Source organism: Protopterus annectens, chromosome 4.part0 (genome assembly GCF_019279795.1).
Source record: "Protopterus annectens isolate FY-2018-M chromosome 4.part0, PAN1.0, whole genome shotgun sequence".
In the NCBI taxonomy this organism is placed as follows: Eukaryota; Metazoa; Chordata; order Ceratodontiformes; family Protopteridae; genus Protopterus; species Protopterus annectens.
The window spans coordinates 1,249,327,784-1,249,347,351 of NC_056733.1; positions in this window are offsets into that span (position 1 = coordinate 1,249,327,784).

The following is a 19,568-nucleotide window of genomic DNA, read 5'->3' on the forward strand; positions in this document are numbered from 1 at the left end:
CTCTACCTGGCATGACAACAAACTGCTGACCACTACTCATAACCCCCCTGCTTAATGTAGTTTTCACTACTCTTTCCCATGACTTCATGCTGTGACTAGTTAATGTTATCCCTCTGTAGTTACTAAAGCTCTGTATATCAACCTTATTCTTAAAATGGTACAAAGACATTTTTCCTCCACTCCACATGCAATCTCTCACTTTCCAAGATATCATTGAACAATCTGGTGAAAAACACCACTATCATTTCCTCTAAACACCTCCATGCTACCACAGGTATGTCGTGAGGACCAACAGGCTTTCCAGTATTTATCCTCATCATAGCTATCCTTACATCCTCGTTCGTAAGCCATTGCACTTCCTGATTCACCATACCCACATCATCCAACCCTCTCTCTCTCTCATTCTCTTCATTCATCAGCCTCTCAAAGTACTCTGTCCATCTGTTCAACACACCCTCCTTGCTTGTGAGTACATTTCCCTCATTATCCTTTATCACCCTTATCTGCTGCACATCTTTCCTACCTCAGTTCCTCTGTCTATCCAACCGGTACAAGTCCTGTCATACCTCCTTAGTGTCCAACCTGTCATACAAGTCATCATATGCCTCATCCTTAGACGTTGCCCCCTCTCTCTTTACCAAGCACCTCATTTCCTTTTACTCCTGTCTACTTTCCTGATCTCTCCAACAATCTCACTCCTTCATCCCCAACCTCTTTCTCTGTATACTATCCTGTACTTCCTCAGTCCACAACCAGGTGTCCTTGTACTCCTTCCTCCATCCACATGTCAAACCAATCACCTTTATAGCCATCTCCCTTACTGCTCTGCTGTACTTACCCAGATATTTGGTAAATCATCACTGCCACCCAGTGCCTGTCTTATCTCTTCCCTGAACTTCACCTCACAATCACCCTTTTCCAGGTTCCATCTGATCCTTGGTGCTGCCCTCACACTCCTCATCGTCTTGATCATCAACATCATTTTACAGACCAATAGTCTGCTGCCTAACTGCACTTTAGCCTGTCACCACTTTACAGTCTCCAATCTCCTTCAATCTGGCCCTCCTATATTGGGTATATTCCACCTGTGTGCATCTTCATCCACTCGTGTATGTCACCATATGCTCCTGCCTCTAGTTATAGTATGTATTCACCACAACCATGTCCATCCTTTTGGAACATTCACTACATCTCACCATCTGCATTTCTTTGCTTAACACCAAACATAGTCATCCCTTCCTTATCCCCCTCTGTTCCCTTCACCAACATGGCCATTGAAATCTGCTGCAATCACCACTCTCTCACCATCGGGTACAGTCATCATCATGTCATCCAACTGACTTCACATTTCTTTTTCCCATCCACCGCACAAGCAGCTTGTGTAGCATATGCACTAACAACATTCATCATTACATCATCCATTTCCAAATTCATAAACATTACTCTATCAGGCACTTATGCTGTCCTCCAAAAACACTGGCATACTGTTCCATCAAGATAACCCCTACCCCCTTTCCCCTCTCATCCACACCGCGATAGCACAATTGTAACCTGGCTCTGATACACCTAGCTGTAACTCCCCCTACTATCTGGTCTCTTGCATACACAATATATCCACCTTCCTCTGGCCATCATATCAGCTAGCTCTGTCCTTATACCAGTCATACTGCCAACATTAAAAGTTCTTACCTTCACTACCACACTCCTAGCCTTTCTCCTCTTCCTGCCATATGAGTGTTGGACATCCTCCAGGGCATATATGTCAATGCAAAGGCTACTGTGCTATTGAATGACTCAAGTGTATTACAGCAATATTAAGACAGTGTCACTAATTTTGTCCAATTGCCCCCATGTATGTGTGGTGTCCTACAGATGTCCTGCTCTAACAGGTTGAGAGGGATGACTGGGCAGCTAGAGTGTGAATACAGTGTGCCATACTGGCACAGAACAGAAATGTATATCGGGTATTACCTGTGCACATGTCAGTATGGGTAGGTGTATCTGGTCACCTCATAACAACAGACATGGGATGCAAAATGTCAGTTAAATAAGATGTACATGTTGTAAACGTGTGTAATCTTACTTACTGTGCATTCAACAGAGTGACATTTCTACAGCTACTGGTTGTTGTATTGCCCTTGCACAGCCATGGGTACTACAATAAGCATGATTATCTGTTTGGAATTGGAGAGGTGTCCAGCTATGTTATAACTGTGTGTCCATGCCTACTACAAACATCTATATGAACACCACCATAGCTGTATGTACTCAGCAATACCTTACTCATAAAACCTGCCTCTACCAAAGTAAAGTAATCCCCTTTGCTGGACAGCAGCAATACACAAATAATGGCCAAGGCTAATGGTACAAACAGGCAATTTAATACAGTTCAGTAAGTGCTTTCATGGGTGCAAATGCTCCCAATTCTTCAGACTGAATTACAAAGTTAATAAAACACTTTTAAATAGGATTCTACAAAAGCACACGACGGTCAGCTGATTAATGATATCCAATAAGACTTAAATAACAATTAAAAAATCCATTAAAAAAGCATTAGTCAGCTCAAATAAATGAACATTTAAAAACATAACCAGATATAAATATGTATACAAAATACACATAAAAAATACATGCTCAAAACAGGTTCATAGTAATTTATGCCCTAAGGTTGGATGAAATCATCTCTTCAAATTCTTTAACTTTAAAATGCAGGCTATAGAGCATGCATTATTTAACCCAGGGTATTTAAAAGCTTGCAATTATTGCAAGTTTATAGACACTGGATTTAAGTATCAGGTTAACAATATGCAACTTTCTTGCCATGGAAGATATAATTGTAACTCCAAAGTATGTGTTTACTTAGCTAAATGTAATTCCTTCCAAAGTTTTATATAGGCAAGATCGACAGGAAACTCAGGGAACGAATATACGAGCACCAGTACGCCATAAGAAATTTAAAACCAGAGAATGCTTTAGTTAAGCATGTTCTTAATAACTCTGGTCATATATTTTCTTTTAGAATAATTGATCAGATTTTTAATCATATAAGGGGAGGCCCATTTTCCTTATGGCTGGAACAACATGAGCTGTATTGGCAGCTTAAACTAGATGCTTTTAAATACCCTGGGTTAAATGATGCATGTTCTTAAATGATGCATGCTCTGTAGCCTGCATTTTAAAGTTAAAGAATTTGAAGAGATGATTTCATCCAACCTTAGGGCATAAATTAAAATGAACCTGTTTTTGAGCATGTATTTTTTATGTGTATTTTGTATACATATTTATATCTGGTTATGTTTTTAAATGTTTATTTATTTGAGCTTACTACGGCTTTTTAATAGCTTTTTTAATTGTTATTTAAGCCTTATTGGATATCATTAATCAGCTGACTGTCATGTGCTTTCGTAGAATCCAATTTAAAAGTGTTTTATTAACTTTGTAATTGAGTTTGAAGAATTGGGAGCATTTCTACCCACGAAAGCACTTACTGAACTGTATCAAATTGCCTGTTTGTACCATTAGCCTTGGCTATTTTTTGTTTTCAGTTTGAAGTTTATACCGTGTTCGTTTTAACAATCCACAAATCACAGACTTGGTCCCTATATTGGCTGTACAGGGCAAATTAGAAGCTGGCACGAACTTGGCATCAAGTCAGCCTTTGTCTGATCAAGCGTATAAGGTCACAGGTGGAGGGCTGTAAGGGTAACCGTGAATACAAATTGGACACATCCACCAAGGCCAATCACAAGGCCAGTCTCAAGGCCATCTTCACATATGTCTGCAATCTCAGAGACAACAAACCAACCCACCCTGTAATGGTGGTCAATCAGACCACATACACACACAACATAGCTATAGCCAACCTGCTGCAGATAGGTTTAGGGCAAACATCACTCCCTGGCTCAGCATCACTATAGTTGGATATGCACAGCACCCATACCCCTCCCCTCATCACCAGTGAGCAGGTACATATTGCCTACTGAAAGGCAACAAAAATAAGTATCCATGGGACCTGATAACATCCCTTTCCACATCCTACATGAACTCAGGCATGTGCTCCCAGCTCCATTACACACTTTAGTCACACCAAGCCTTGGCACCATCCACACCACATCCACATTGAGGATGGCCAATGTCATCCCTCTACACAGACATGAATGAGGAGTACAGGATTATGAAATTAACTAGCCATCATTGTGGGGAATATGACACATGAGGACCAGCAGTGCAATGCAAGCAGATACAGTGCTGATAGATTACAGGGGTATGTTGTGGTTGTGAGTGGTGGCTACTGGTATTCAATGTAGATGTGCAGGCTCTGTACATACTGTTGCCAAATGTATGAGGTCCTGTGATGTGTTTCCCTTTTTATGTCTTCCAGGTGCAATGTTGCATCAGCAAAGGTCTACTTTCTCAGCAGCTGCAACAAATATAATCCTAGAAGCCATACTACAGAACCATGCCATAATGTTTGGCCAGAGCCAGCAACATCTGTGAGAGAGGATTGGCCTGTGGGATGACTTAGTCCACAGGGTAAATGATGTCGGCCTGCACACACACACATACATACGAGCAGGTCTGGCATCATGCAAATGACCTCATACTCCATGCCCAGCAAAGGGTTCTGCAGTGGCCAGGGACCACACAGCCTCAGACAGGTGAGAGCCCAGCCATGCAGCCCCCACTCACACCCACAGAGGAGCTCCTTGGCAACCTTGGGGCACCCATCCCAGTACAACATCAGGGTACAGACCCTCCAGATACTGGAGGTGGGTGGCACCCAGACAATGGACAAGGAGTGTGCAGGTAAGGCCCCAGTGGAGATTACTAGACTACTGTAGCAGACATACTTGTATTTGTAGAGTATCTACATGCATGTGTCAAGTTAGATTGCAGTTGTGGATGGGGTTTTCTAATGCACAGAAGTGCACATCTATGGTGAAGGAGAGCAAATTGTGTAGTATTGGGGGTTGTACTGTAAATGTGTGGACATGCTGCATCCATCCTGCAGCAATGCCACATGTGAGTCTGCTGACAATACTTCTGTCCCATAACTATCTAGGTCCATCTGGTCTGCATGTGGGATGGCAGATTGAAGCTGGTGAGCATGGAATTTGTATGTTGTGGTTTGCCAATAACCCAGGCATGTGAAGGCCATGCAATGTACCATGCACAAAACTGTCACTCATAGCCATATTGCTTTATGTGCATGTTAAGTTGTGGTGAGGCTAACTGCATTGCATCACAGTGTTCACCACGGATGCCTATCTGAAGAGAATTTAACATCCCTGTAGCATACATCACAACCTGTCAGTGCAAGACATCTAGACAGAGACCAACAAAATGGGGGGACAAATGACATAAGGTAGGGACATGTGTGAAACATTACTCTCATACAGTGGATAGAAACAGTGTACACATCCCTGTTAAGATGCCAGGTGTTTGTAATATATATATACATATTGAGACCACAATATGTCGGTCCACACCTTTTCCAACCTGTAATGTGACCTATGACATGAACAATGCAGTTGTAAAACCAATCAATCTGTTGGTCACTAGATATGGAGTATACAAACCTTACAATAAGCTGGATGCATATGTGTGCACACCCTTCAAAAAATATTTTATTGCAGCAGCTTGTGATTTACTGACAGTATTCAGTCTGCTTGGGTACACACCTGCTACCAAGTAAAGGTACTCTTAGTAACACCAAATAACAGCCTGCTGTCAAGGTAGGATATTCTTGACATTTTCTCAGTTGCCTGCAACAGTCATGGCTTGCAGACATCTTACAAAGCAGCAAAGGGATCTCATATTTGAAAGGTATCAATCAAGAGTAGGGTACAACAACATTACCAGATCACTGGATACACCATGGAACACAGTGGAGAAAGTTGTCAAAAGGTGGATTGAATATGGGACAACAGTGCTGTTGAAAAGAACCTGATGTCCCTCCAAAACTGATGACAAGCCATGTCAAAATCTGATCATGGAGGAGGCCAGGAGACATACAGCAACACTGAGGGAGTTGCAGGAATCTCTTGCAAGTACTGGTGTGGTGTACTACATGTGAGAACATTTTCCCATATTCTGCATACGTCTGGCCTATGGGGTATGGTCAGAAGATGGAAGCACTTCCCCACACCAAAAAACATTCAGGGGTGGATACAATTTGCAATACAGCACATCAAGCTTTCCAAAGGCATGTGTGAAAATGTGTTATGGTGTAATGAGACTATGGATTGACCACACAGCCACAATACCAAAAGGTATCTGTGGGGCACAAGCAACACCCCTGTTAACCTGAACACCAGTATCCCCATGGTGACTCATGCTGGTAGCAGTGGCCTGCTGTGAGGATGCTGTTCCAAAGCCAGAACTGGGCCTGTAGTCATGGTGGTGTTAATTCTGAACAGTTCCAAATAACACCCACGTCTGACCAAAATCCATCAGGTGTCTGCAAGAATGCTGAGGATGGGGAGGGGTGTCAGCCTTCAACATGACAAAGACTCAAAGCATACACCCAAAGCTACCTAAGAAAGGCTCCACCTGAACACACTTATGGTTATGGATTGGCCCAGCCAGAGCCTAGACCTACACCAGATAGACAAACCCCAGTGTGATCTGATGAGGGCTGTGCACATGAGCTTCCCTTGCAATCTGACAAAGTTGGGTGACCTTTGCGTGGAAGAGTGGCCAAATAATGCCATGTCAAGATTTGTCCTGCTGATAGACACCTTCACAAGAAGAGTGAATGCTGTAAGTCACTTACAAGGTGCTTCAATAAAGTATCATTTTAAGGGTGTGCACACTTATGCAAACACCATATTGTACATATTACAGTCATTATATTTTACACATAACACATTTGTTTGTTTATCGATTGGATTGCACAGGTCATATGTCACACGAAAGGTGGGTAAAATATTTGAATGCATTATTGCGGTGCCATCTCATATATTACAAGAACATGGCATGTTAACAGGGGTTGTGTACACTTATCATATCGACTGTAAGCTTAGAAGGTTGGTGGTGTAACAGAAATTGTGTGACCATACATTTACTGCTGGTTTGGAGGTCTGACACTCAAATGTATGTCATTAATCAGTGATGTCACTCCTCAGATCATCCCAGTTATGTATAATAGAAACACAGGGGTTATGAGAAACAGACCAGACATATGAGAAAGACATCTACACATTTTATTTTATTTTATTTTACATTTGTTGACCGGGCTAGTCTAGCTGGATATATGTCCATTTTCAGTAGAGGCCCGGGGAGATAAGCTCCAAAAATTCTAATCTCTAATGATAATAAGTAAAAAAACATTAATGAACTACATGTAAAGTAGATAGTACAAAGGTTATGGAATAACAAAAAGAATTGTAGGTCATGACATACATGGAGAATACAATAACATATACAGAGAGTAGGGATATAGGAAAATAAGATGAAAAGTAGATATTTAGAAGGAGTTCAGTAGATGCTGATTTTGACATAGAAATTGAGAAATTGCAAATGTGAAGTAAAGTCAGGGGTGAAATAAAGTTAGTCAGGATTAGTACAGGGGCACAGCCATTGTGTTTTGAGGTATATCTTGAGTTTCTTTTTAAAGGGACATTTGGAGGGAATAGATGAAAGTTCAGAGGGAAGCAGGTTCCAATCTTTTCCAACAGTGTTAGAGAAAAGGGAGTCTCCGGCCTTGTTTGACTTGACAGTGTCTATAAGAAGTTTGTGTGCAGATCTTAGGGACTTTAGGTTATGGTATGGATGAATCAGGCTGGATAGAATAGGTGTTTTGTCAGGTTGATACAGAATTTGATGGGCTAAGCCAAGTTGGTTAATTTTTAGTTGCTGCCGATATTCCAGCCAGCCTAGTTGTTTTAAATTAGTACAGTGGTGGGTTCTGTAGGGGTTTCCTGTGGCAAATCTGGCTATGTTGTGGTAGGAGATTTCTAGTTTTGATAGATTCTTTTTTGATAAGTTGGTAAATATGGGAGAGGCATAGAGAAGGGGTGAGATAAGGTGGGAGTGGGCGATAGTTGTTCTAGATTCTGGAGCGAGGAAAGGTTTGATTCTGTAAAGAGAGCCTATTTTCTTGTTAATGGTTTTAAGTGTGTTGTCAATATGGGTATCAAAGTTCAGGTTGTTGTCAATGGTAATGCCTAGTAGTTTGGTAGTGGAGTCTTGTGATATAGGTGTGCCATTTTTTGATGTTATATAAAATCAATATGGGGAGATTTGCTGGAAGGTGTAAAGAGGAGCAGTTTAGTTTTTTTAGGGTTAAGTAGTAGACAGTGCTGGGAAAACCATTCTTCTACAGAGTTAAATATGTGTTGTGTGAGGGAGTGAAGGTCTGATACAGATGTGGCTGAGCAGATTAGTGTTGAATTGTCTGCGTATTGTATACATGTAGCTTGGGGAGCAACTTGGTGTAGGTCATTGATAAATAAAGAAAATAGGAGGGGACCTAGTATAGACCCTTGTGGGACACCAATGTTGACAGGTAGTTGGGAGGATAGAGTGGAGTTCCAGAGTACTGCTTGATGTCTGTTACTTAAGTAGGACTTAAACCAGTTAATAGATTGGGTATCAATTGATAAGGATTGAAGAAAGCTTATGAGTATTTGGTGGTTGACCATGTCAAAAGCTTTGGATAGATCTAAGAAAAGTGCAGAGGAAAGGGTGTTGTTGTTACGATTTTTGTTGATTGTGTCTGTAAAGGAGAGGAGGGCAGTGGTGGTACTGTGGGATGGTCTGAAACCATGTTGGGCGTTAGAGAGTAGGTTATTTTGGAGAAGGTGGTGAAGCAGTTGCTTGTGGATACACCTTTCCATAATTTTAGATAAGGGTGAAAGAAGGGCTATAGGGCGGTAATTAGAGATTTCAGTAGAATTTCCACCCTTATGAAGTGGGATAATATGGGAGATTTTCCAAAGTTTAGGCACATATCCTTCAGTGATGGTTCTGTTTATCAGTATTGAAACTGGGAAGGCTATTGATTTAGCTGCTAATTGCAAGTATTCAGCGGGTAGTAGGTCAGCAGAAGGAGTACATGGTTTGAGTTTTTTGAGAAGGGAGAGAATATAAGTTGTAGGGACAGGTTGAAAGTGAAATGGTGGGGGTGGATTAGGGTTGCTGTTAGACATGTTTGTGTTTTTGATGGGAAGTTGACTTGCTAAGGTTTGAATAGTTTCGGTAAAGAAGGAATTAAAGGAATTTGCTGTTTGGTTGGGGTTACTTATGTCAGAGCCTTGTGGGTTGGGTGTGACAGGTTTACTTGGCTGTAGTAATTGATTTATGTTTGCCCAGAACTTTTGTGGGTTATTCTGGCGAGTATGTTGAGGTTTCAGGTAGTAGCTTTTCTTATCGTTCATTATTGCTTTTTTGGTTTCATTTCTCAGTTGCTTAAAGATTTGGTAGTCTGCTGTGTTTTTAGTTGCGAGATTTGTTCCAGGCTTTATTTCTGAGAGTGATTTTTTGTTTGGTTTCAATTGAGAGCCAGGGGGCAGATTTAGTTCTGATTCTAATGGGGCGTGTGGGGGCATGGTAATTGAGTATGGTCAGAAACTTAGCATTAAAGAAATCTACAGCTTCATCAAGAGAAAGGTGTTTTAGAGGTGTCCAATTACATGCTAACAGTTCATTTTGAAATAGTTCTAAGTTAAAATTTTTTTTGGATCTGATTGTTCTGGTTATGTTTTGGGTAGGAGAGTTGGTTTTGAGCCTGATGATGTAGGTTAATAAGTGATCACTTATATCATCAGGGAGAGTTCCTGTTTCATAAGTATGGGGTTGATTGTTGGTGAGTATCCAGTCTATGGTACTTTCCTTTTTGTTAATTTTATCCTGTGATCCTGTGAGGATCTGTACAGTTGTGAGGTTTGTTCTGTACTACTTGCCACTGTGCTATACAGGTGAACAGCAATGATGTGTACATGAGTGCAGTCTGTCCCATCACCGACTAATACTAATCACGTATCCCAGAGTTCTATATTGTTAGTTACATGTAGTAAAACTGGCTGCAATGCATAATGTTAAGGGCCGTTTGTCATGCATGTCACCATTTGGGTAATGTGTAGTCTGTGTAATAGATTTGTGCCGCCTCACCTGTAAGTGTGTGTGTGTGTGTGTGTGTGTGTGTGTGTGTGTGTGTGTGTGTGTGTGTGTGTGTGTGTGTGTGTGTGTGTGTGTGTGTGTGTGTGTGTGTGTGTGTGTGTGTGTGTGTTTGTGTGTGTACCAGGCAATCTCAGAGTACAGGTATTAATGTATATATGTTGCCTTCCCCTCTCACCTGGCAATGGGATTTGGGTTCCCTCCCACTTGGAAACTGATGTCATTATCTCTTGAGACTCTGACAATAATGATAGGAATAGTGAGGTACATGTGGGATTGTCAGGGGCTGAATCTGTGCCATTGGTTGGCATTCCAGTCTTGTCCACACCATCCCTGCACACAGTGGCAATCCTCACACATACCACATCACCAGTGGCCACAGATGATGGACAGTTGGCAGGTGGTGGCATTGAACAGGCTAGTGTGGTGAGTATGGCAGGTGTGAGTGTAGACACTGGCCATAGAGAGAGTGCAGGTGAGTTCCCACACAGGCAGATGGACAGGGGTGCTCACAGGAGGACCGCTGCTCGTCAATCCGCTGTCACACTTGCCACAGCAAGAGTGACCAGACACATGTTTTGGGCACATAGTGAATGCCACAGCAGACAAATACTCAGGGTGGTGGATGCAACTCTCCCCGATTTATGTGGTAACATATATGACCTTGTTGAGGCCACATGTCAAAATACTGAGGTCATGAATAGATGGTGGGGTGAGACCTTGGCAGTCCTCGACCATGGCATGTCTGTGCTACAGCATGTGGTGGGGGATGGGCATCGGCCATGTGGATGTAGGTCAGCAGCAACCACAGCTGAGAGTCTAGGGGGCCATGCACCTTTAAATTCCTGCAGTGGCAGTGACACCAGCCCTACTGAAGGGGGGGTTGCTCTCCACATCACACCGGTGCAGGCCATGGGCACGTGTTCCTGTCCTGTTCTATCAGGGACATGGATCCAGCAGACAGCAGTCACCATCAGGCCTTGGACCTGCTGGTGCCAATTATACCCCTGGCAGGACCAGTTCCCATGTCCATGGTTGGAGACGGTGAACTGGACGCCATGCCATGTATGGTCCACAGCTGTCCAATGTATGCTTGTGCAGGGTAGCCACATGGTGTGATTGTGTGCATACATATACACACACACACACACACACACACACACACACACACACACACACACACACACACACACACACACATCTGTATCACAGGCAGATCACCTCCAGACACACACAGCACCTCTGCACAGCTCATCTATTGGATACCCCATCCAAACACACACTCATGATGTTAATTGTATGGCCCAGCCAAGGCCTCTGGCAAACCCACACCCCACCCCGTGCAGATGATGATACCTGTGCCACATCCATATCATCCATACCATTGATGCAGGGACATGCTAATATGGGTCTGATGCACAGGGTGAGTATAGCACAGTGTAGTTATGTAATACTATGTATGGTGCTGTCTGCTTGCATTTGTTATGGGTACACATACAGCTAGTAACTGAATAGATTTCTGCAGCATGCACTGTTCCTGCATGACTACCTGCCTGCTTCCTGGATCACTATTTTACCTCATTTGCATGGTTTTCACCAGCAAATAAGGTAATTAGCATCCCACATGGGATTCCATGCAGTAAGAGTGTCAGCTCACTTATGCGCATCAATACATCATGTTCCTGGATCGCTTAGCAGCCATATACTGTACAGGAGCAGCTACACTGCTCCTGCATGGGTATTTTAGCTGTGTGTATCAGTGGATAATCTTTTTGCCTAGGTCAGTTTGTTTCTTGGTGAGTTTGCACAACTTCTTCTATAGATGTAAGGTTTGAGGGTTTTATCTTTGTGCCATTGTTTCCAAGCTTTGTCACACTTTTGCATGAGAATTATTTTAGAACGAGACAGTCAAGGGGTTTGAGTATTTTTTACTCTTTTATTTCTGGTAGGGGCAAGGGTATTTCAAGTATTCATTAATATATTGTTGAATTTGTTGACAGCTTCACCTAGTGGTAGGGTTTTGAGTGGATATCAGTTGATGGACTGGGTCTATATTAGTTCTCCAAATGTTATTTTCAGTGAACACCTCTTCATCAACACATATTAAGTGAAAATCACTTCAGCAATTGCGGAATTTTCCAAGAGCAATGGAACAATTGCCCCACAGCACAACGGAACCCACAACTAACTAAATCAAACCCACCTAAGTGGGGGGAGCTTCATCCTCCACACCCTCTATATATATATATATATATATATATATATATATATATATATATATATATATATATATATATACCAACTCCAAGATTGCACTACAATGGGGAAAATGGCAAAGTTATGTAGTTAGCTTCCTTTGGAAAATTCTGTGAATTGCGGAACTGATTTTTGCTGAATATGTCTCAATGAAGAGCTATTCACTGAAAATAAGTTTCAGCAAACTAATACAGACACAATGGATTTTAGTAGATTATTCCGTGTATTATGATGAAAATTAGAAAGATTTTTGGTAGCTCTGTTGTGATGTGTTTTAGCTGGTGGATGATTTTTCTATTGGTGTATATAAGGTGATGGTCACTAATGTAATCAAGTAGTACTCCTGAGATAGCATACTTGCTGGGGCCAAAGACAAGTATCCACTCAAGGATAACATTTTATGATTCACATTGTTGAGTTGACTAGGGGATGAGATCAGCTGTTTGAACTCATTCAAGTTAAGACTAGTAGTTGGGGTGTTAGATGTCACAGGTAACCAGTCATGTTAACATCTCCTAAGATAATGGTTTCAGTGGTAATATTTGTAGTTATCCAGCGAACAATGTCTTCTAATAAGCTAATATTCTTACCTGGTGGTATGTAGAGGGTAACTATACAAAGCTTCTTATGTTTATTAACATTAAGAAGAGAGATAAGAAATTCTGCATTTTGGACAATTGGTATGTTAGTTTTGAGGGGTGAGAAACTTAGTTATTATATATAATTGCAATGTGTGTCCCTTTATTGTGTAGTCTGTCACACTGAATTATATTGTAGCCAGGGCATAGAATTTCAGAATCGTTTACATGGGGTTTTAGCTATGTTTTGGTAATGACAGTAATATCTGGTGAGTATTGAAGAAACCAGGCTTGTAGGTCTATAACTTTGTTTCGAATACTAAAAATGTTAATGGAAGTAAGAAACAGTTTTCTGGGTGTTGTCTAGAAGTTGGGGCAGAGGGTGGTGGAATGGATGAGGATGAGACCAGGGTTGGAGAGGATGTCACCACAAAGAGTGATTTTATAGAAGAAATTATTAGGATTTTTTTTTTAAATAAATTATATGACTTTATTCCAGGTTATGTCAAAGTAAACTAAATGCTTAGATGTCTTGTATTTGAAAAGGTGAATAGGTTAAACATCAAATAAATATGATTAAATGGATATAAATGAGGGTATAGCCTGACTATAGGTAAGGTAGCTCGTAGTGCATGAGTGTGAATAAAATGTGAGAGTACCATGGTAGGCAGTAAGGTGACATAAAATGAATAGTATAGATGAATAGTAGAAACACGAAGATGCAAAAGGATAACCTAGTCTATACCATGGACTATGGAATAGTTAAAGGGAGATTATAGTTGAATGAAAAGAAAAATATGTTACAGGAGAATGGAAGAAGATGAGGGGGTAAACAGATGAGAGTATAAAAGACTTGCTGGAGATTCCAGGCAGGGTGGTCCATTATTATAGAGATGGAGAAAAGTTAAGATTTTAATGGAGTATAGTCAGTTAGAGAAGAAAGTATTAAGAGCCCAATTAACTGGGTGATGTGTATAATAAAAGACTTGCAGATATTATGTGTTTTGTCAATATTATGAAAGGAAGGGTAATATTGAAAAAGGACTTGCTGAGGGGGGAGAAGTGAATATTATACAAAGGGAAAAGGAGAATAAAAGTATAGATTGTAAATTTAGAACATTGTAGAAGAGTTCATTAAGTGAGGGAGTAGAGAATAAGTGTGGAGGGAAGGTGGCTTAAGATTATTAATGGTTTGTATGAATGCTGTTGGATAATGAGATAGTAGCAGAGATTGGTGAGGCTGGTAAGAAGAGAAGGGGCTAGGAATGAGTAAGGGGAGAAGATATGTTCAGTATCAATTTACTTATGGAGAGATGAGCTGGAATTGGGGGAAGGGTGGGAAAAGCATAGTGAGCCTGAGCTTAGTGAAGGTGATTGGAATGTAATAGAACCCATCACAGGTGGAGGTATTATCCCAAGAAACACAATCAGTGACAGTGGAGGTAAGGGAAAGTTTAAACATCAGTGTGAGTGGGGTTGTTAAAATAATGTAAGTAATTGAACAGGACAGTGGAGCAGAGAAAGTTTACAAAAGTTGCTCATGGGTAAGAAAGTTGAATGTACTGACAAATATTTTTTGTAGGCTGAGAATCCACCTAGGAGAACAGGGATACTTTTATGCAGAAAGGGAAACTGATGACTTTCAAGACTGGGTGGAAGGGGCACTCTTGCATGTTTAGAGGCAGTCTTATATACCACCATTATCAACATTATTATCACAAACATTACTTACCTGCAGTGTAATGCAGCACTACAGAATCTTCTACAGTGATATGTCTGCTGATTTTCCTCAGTCTTCCCTTCCCATACAGGTTGGGGCCTTCCAGCCCTGGTATGTGTCCTCGCCTCCTCCACCTTTTGTGACCCCTAGATTTGTTGGGTTGTTCTCAAACTTCATCCTGGGTGATAACACCCTGCTGGAAAAATTCATCTGCCTGCCATGTGGCATCATTCCACTTCTTTTTAAATCATCACATTACAAACCATCTGAAGAACCTGACCACACTATAATCCTAAATCCCCAGACAATCTCCCTTTTTACTACTTGCATTGCTCATAACTAACCAGCCCTACTTTATTATTCCCCCAATCCCTACCTCATGACTACCCATGAATCCGATTATAGGCATTATCTGTCCTGCAAACTATAACCCTCCTCATCTGGCCATCAATTGGAGCATAACTGATATAATTTACTAATAACGACTACCCCTACTTCTCTGCACTTTACTACAAATAGGTAGAACCTCCTACTCTAGCTCTGCCATACTCAATACCAGCTCAGGTACTATTCCTTATGTGTCCCCGAATTTATGCTTAGGAGTGTTCCACACTGACAGGCAGAGGGGGTTGAACTAAGTTATTAAATTATACTTAAGCCACAACTTCCCTATTTCTGTTTTTTTTTTATATCTTTTCTTGTCTTTATTTTTTGCTTTGATTATTTATTTAAATTTTAAATCCTTGGTTGTAATGTTTGATAATACAACCCCCCCGATCCAACACAGCTGTGAATGTCAATAGTTCCTGACCCAGCTGCATGCCTCCTTAAAGCTGATACCCTTTCAATGAAATAATTCCTTTGCTCCAGATCAAGAAGGGCACTATAACAATCTAATCTCTTATACAAGTTAGAAATCAAATTTGTTTTTGACCATTTATCCCCTAGTTTCCATTCACTCTGTCTCATCGTTTCTCATACATTAGTTTTACATTATCTGTTGTGTTTTGTAGCAGGGGTTACTGAAATGTTTGGGATACCATGACTGGAAATATAACCTAAACAAGAGATATTGAATAACCATTGACACTCTGGACATACTTCCTTTTGTTATTCTGCTTCAGAAATATATTATCATTTCTTTTTTAAACACCTTTATTGACTAATCACTTGTGACAGAGGCAAATTTACATTTATACAAAAGTAATCAAGTTGTATTAAATTAACATCAACAAACACTAAACTTCACAAATATTGCTATATATCACATAACCTAAGCAACACTACATAAATTATTCAGTTCCAGCCCCTTTTGTTTAAATAAGAAACATCTTTATTAAACCATCACTTATGACATAATCAATCATACAGTTATATAAATGAAAACGAACCACACAGACACGATCCTTGTTGCAAGCATTTTACATCACAAACCATACTGACACACTCCCAGCTGCAAACATTATATATCATTTATACTAACTAGAACAGCTAGGTATAGAAACATGGTCAGTCATATACAATAAAACGTACCTGGATACATATCAGCCTGTAGTTTTTTAATCCAATAGAGCTCGCGGCTTTCAGTCTCTAAGTGAAGTTCATATAGTCACCTCTGTGTTCATTCACAGTAACAACTTCTATTGCTCTGAATCCAAAAATAAAGGTCGATAAGTATCCAGGTTTAGATGGCAAGGTTTCCATCAAACCTGCACTTAAGGCAAGGGCTCTCTCCTTAAGTGATTTAAATATTTGATTTTTGTTGAATTCTCATTGGTTGTTTTGAATCAGTTTGAGAATTATTTATGTATATAAAGTGATTTTTTTTTTTATTTAATGTTATGGTCTGATGAAGCACAACTGGATGTGTGAAAGCTCTTACTGTTTTTATAATAAAATCTGATACGTTTTATTGTATATGGCTCTGACCGTGTTTCTGTGCCTAGCTCTTTTATTTAGTATACTTTGTTGGTTCATTTCGTAGGCACAGTTAATTCCTTGGGAGTTCACTTTGTTTCTGGATTATACATAATTTATAATCTATGCAATCATTTTCAGTCAAACATTACATAACTCATTTAAGTCCTGTCTTTTTTTAAACCTCATTCCTCGTGTTGTTCCCACAATTCCCATTTTTCCTAGGTAGTTTTCTCCTACTCTTTTCTAACGATCTCAGTTCCAGTTGTTTTATCTCTTTTACTATAGTCACTACATCTAATATAGCTGGTTCAGACTTTGAGTTCCATTTTCTCATAATTGCTTTTTTGGCAGGCACCATAACACATAGCAAGGCCTTAACATGTCTAGGCAATTCTGATTCTGTATCATAACTCAGAAAAATCATTTCTCTCATCGCACCAATCTGCACACCCAGCATCACCAACAGTGCATCCCACAGGGAATTCTTAAAGTACGCCAACCCACCACACTCATAGAAAATATGTTCCCAAGTATCTCTTTCTTCCCTGTCCCTGAGGAAAATTTCTCTGGAATTACTTGGGGTATAAAAAATAGCTACGCAAACATTTCCAAGCAAAAATCCAGAATCTTATAGATTTTGTTGCATATTTGGGAGACATGCATACATCCTCCCATTGTTTCTTTGTGAATTGCTTATCCAGTTTCTCTTCCAAATCCATTCTAACCTCCTCTGATTGATAGAAATATATTACCATTTATTATCTGAAACCACATAATTTAGATGTGGTTGTTTATTGTAAAGAAAAGAAACACTGGTTATTTTGGGGTGTAGCATCCCCTGGTGATTGTTTCTGCACATATCGGTAGTGTTTTTCATGACTGATGGCATTTGAATGACATTTGAGTGTGTCTTCACATGGTAGACATACTGATTGCCATGTCACTTCCTATATATATATATATATATATATATATATATATATATATATATATATATATGTGTGTGTGTGTGTGTGTGTGTGTGTGTGTGTGTGTATGTATGTATATATATATATATATATATGTATATATATATATATATATATATATATATATATTTATATGTATATATATATATATATATATATATATATATATATATATATATATATACATACATATATACACACACACATGTATCAATTTTGCACCAAACAGTGATTAATGCATTCATTGCTGGGTGACTCACTTGATCCACTCCATCCATAAATAAACAAAATGAAAAATAAAGTGCCCATAATGTTTTTGTATTAAAGGGTTAAAATATGTGTATGAACTAAAGTGTGTTGTAGATAGTATTTATCATATGTCAAAAATGATCAGCTTTAAACCTTGGCAAATAATTAGAAACATGGTGTACAGAATGAAAGGATACTTCATCATTAAAGTGCCAAATATTTCAATGGGGGGTTAAAGAGGTGTCAACCCCAATAATATTTCAGCATCCATAATCTAGTCTTACTCATTGATGACATTGTTTTAAAATATTAAAATTATAGTGTCCATAAAGTGCTATTAGTTATCCAGTTTGCAAGATCTTACTTGGGAATTTAAATGTTACACATAAATTCTCCAAAATATCTGCTAATTCTGGTCATATCACAAACACTGGTTTGGAAATGCTTAAGTATGCCCTCCCTGGCAGTTCATTAATGCATTTTCATAATTTGCCTAACTGTTCTTTATATGTTCATAGGTAGATACTAGGCAATCAGTTATCAGATCAGAACAGCCTAGTCTAGAATACCAGATATAAAGACTGACTTCATAGTTCAAGTATAGGCCCAGGGAGAATTTAAGTGTGCCCATGCAATTGCTTCAATTAGTCTTGAATATCACTAGGTTACCCTTTACCTAGAATGCATTGGTAGTTTATTTCTCAAGCTGAGGATACAATGTGATTACCTAGTCCTGAGTAGTATCCTGCCTTCACCCAGAATGATAACACAGTATAAGGACAAAATGATTGACTTCAACAACTGGCTAAGCTTCTGGTGTTATTCAAAGGGGATTCAGTATTTGTCTGCCTGGGATGACATGATCGACAAACCATGATGCTTTGCCTGAGATGGCCTGCACCTGTCACCCTTGGGATTCGGGTTACTGGCTAAAGCTCTTGCCACCGCTATAGTGCCTTTTTTAGGCAATGTTCAAAGGACAAGACCACCACCGTAACAGATATAAGCATACAAAATCTGAAGGTAATGCTACTCAATGCTAGAAGTCTAAACCTCAAAATGCACTCTCTCAAGGCACTCCTAAAAATTGAGAATATCAATATCTGTGCAGTAACTGAGACATGGTTCAAGGCTCCAGAGAGCACCCCTGCAATACCAGGCTACAACTCTTACCACACGTTTCGGCCACCAAACCAAGACCGAAACACTAAAGGTGGAGGTGTGTCCATATCCACCAAGGATATTCACACCTCCAGGCTAGTTACCCAACACAATGCATCTGAAATTCTCCAAGTGCAACTAACACTAGGTAAGACTACAATCCAAATTTTAGCTTGCTATAGATCCCCCACCATGCCCCAAAATTCTCACTACACCTTTCTAAACATACTGGAAAATATTAAGATACAACCAAACACCCTAATACTGGGTAATTTCAACTACCCTGCCATTAACTGAGAAAACTACTCGGGTACCAACAACTTTTCCCACTAGTTCTTGGAATTCATAAATTCCAATGCCCAGGATCAACTAATCCATTGTCCCACCAGGGGCTCCAATATCCTCGACCTGGTTATTACCAACATGGGAGATAGATGCTCCACACCAATGGTCAACCCCTTATTGGTCAGGTCTGACCATAAGCTAATCACCCTTGACATCCACATCCCACCCCCACCCCCCAGTAAGAAAACCTCTGTAAAATACTTCTCCAAAGCCAACTTCATGCTACTCAAGTGAGAAGTGACAAACTTCATG